The sequence below is a fragment of the Apium graveolens genome, chromosome 6, assembly GCF_009905375.1.
Source record: "Apium graveolens cultivar Ventura chromosome 6, ASM990537v1, whole genome shotgun sequence".
NCBI lineage: Eukaryota > Viridiplantae > Streptophyta > Magnoliopsida > Apiales > Apiaceae > Apium > Apium graveolens.
Window position 1 is genome coordinate 199,301,963 of NC_133652.1, and position 1,163 is coordinate 199,303,125.

Genomic DNA, 1,163 nt, shown 5'->3' on the forward strand with positions numbered 1-1,163 from the left:
GCCTTAACTTGCTCTTTAGCTTCTTTCCTGCCTGACACTTCAGTATCACTGTGAAGTGTGCCAGGTTGACGATTGAGCACTGCATTGGCTATTTGACCGATTTGATTTTCCAAGGTCTTAATAGAAACCTCCTGACTTTTGCACAACATCTTAAGTTCCTCAAAATCAGCACTAGAGGGTGGAGCTGCACCTCCTTGTTGAGGATATGATTTCCTTTGAGCATAATGTTGTGGTTGTTGGAATCCAGGTGGATTGAACTGTTTACTTACGCCTTGCTGATATGGTTGCTGAATAGCATTCTGATTTTTACTCCAGCTGAAATTTGGATGATTTATGTTGTTGGGATGATAAGTAGCTGGCACAGGCTGCTGCGGTCGCTGATAATTGTTCACATACTAAACAGATTCATTATCAAGAGAACACTGATCTGTAGCATGAGAACCTACACAAAGCTCACATACCATAGTTATCTGATTGACTCCATAGGTGGCTAGAGAATCGACCTTCATAGACAGCGCTTGAAGCTGCGTTGCAATAGCTGTAGCTGCATCAACTTCCAGAATACCTGCTACCTTCCCAGGAATTATCCTTTGAGTTGGGTTTTGATGCTCATTTGCAGCCATAGTCTCAATAAGATTATAAGCCTCAGTATAGCTTTTGGCCCACAAGGCGCCTCCAGCTGCTGTATCGAGTATAGGCCGAGATTGGGCCCCCAAACCATTATAGAAACCAGTGATCACCATCCAATCAGGCATACCATGATGTGGACACTTTCTCAACATCTCCTTGTAGCGCTCCCAAGCTTCGTACATAGATTCTGTAGGTTGCTGCGCAAACTGAGTAATAACACTCCTTATAGCCGCAGTCTTCGCCATTGGATAGAACTTCACCAGGAACTTTTGCGCAAGATCTTGCCAAGTAGTGATAGACGCAGCTGGTTCAAAATATAACCAGTCCTTAGCTTTATCCCTAAGTGAGAATGGGAAAAGCCTCAGCTTGATAGCCTTATCAGTCACACCATTATATTTGAAAGTACTACAGATCTCGACAAAATTCCTTATGTGCATGTTGGGGTCTTCAGTCGCAGCACCTCCGAAAGAAACGGAATTCTGCACCATCTGAATAGTGCCCAGCTTGATTTCAAAGTTATTGGCCTCAATAGC

General features: G+C 43.7%; 1 non-coding gene across 1 annotated transcript; it reads left to right on the top strand.

The window, feature by feature from the left end:
- Window positions 1-753: 753 nt before the first annotated feature.
- LOC141669265 (small nucleolar RNA R71) lies at window positions 754-860 on the top strand. The gene has a single exon (XR_012553553.1). It is a non-coding gene; the product is annotated as a small nucleolar RNA R71 (small nucleolar RNA).
- Window positions 861-1,163: the final 303 nt, after the last annotated feature.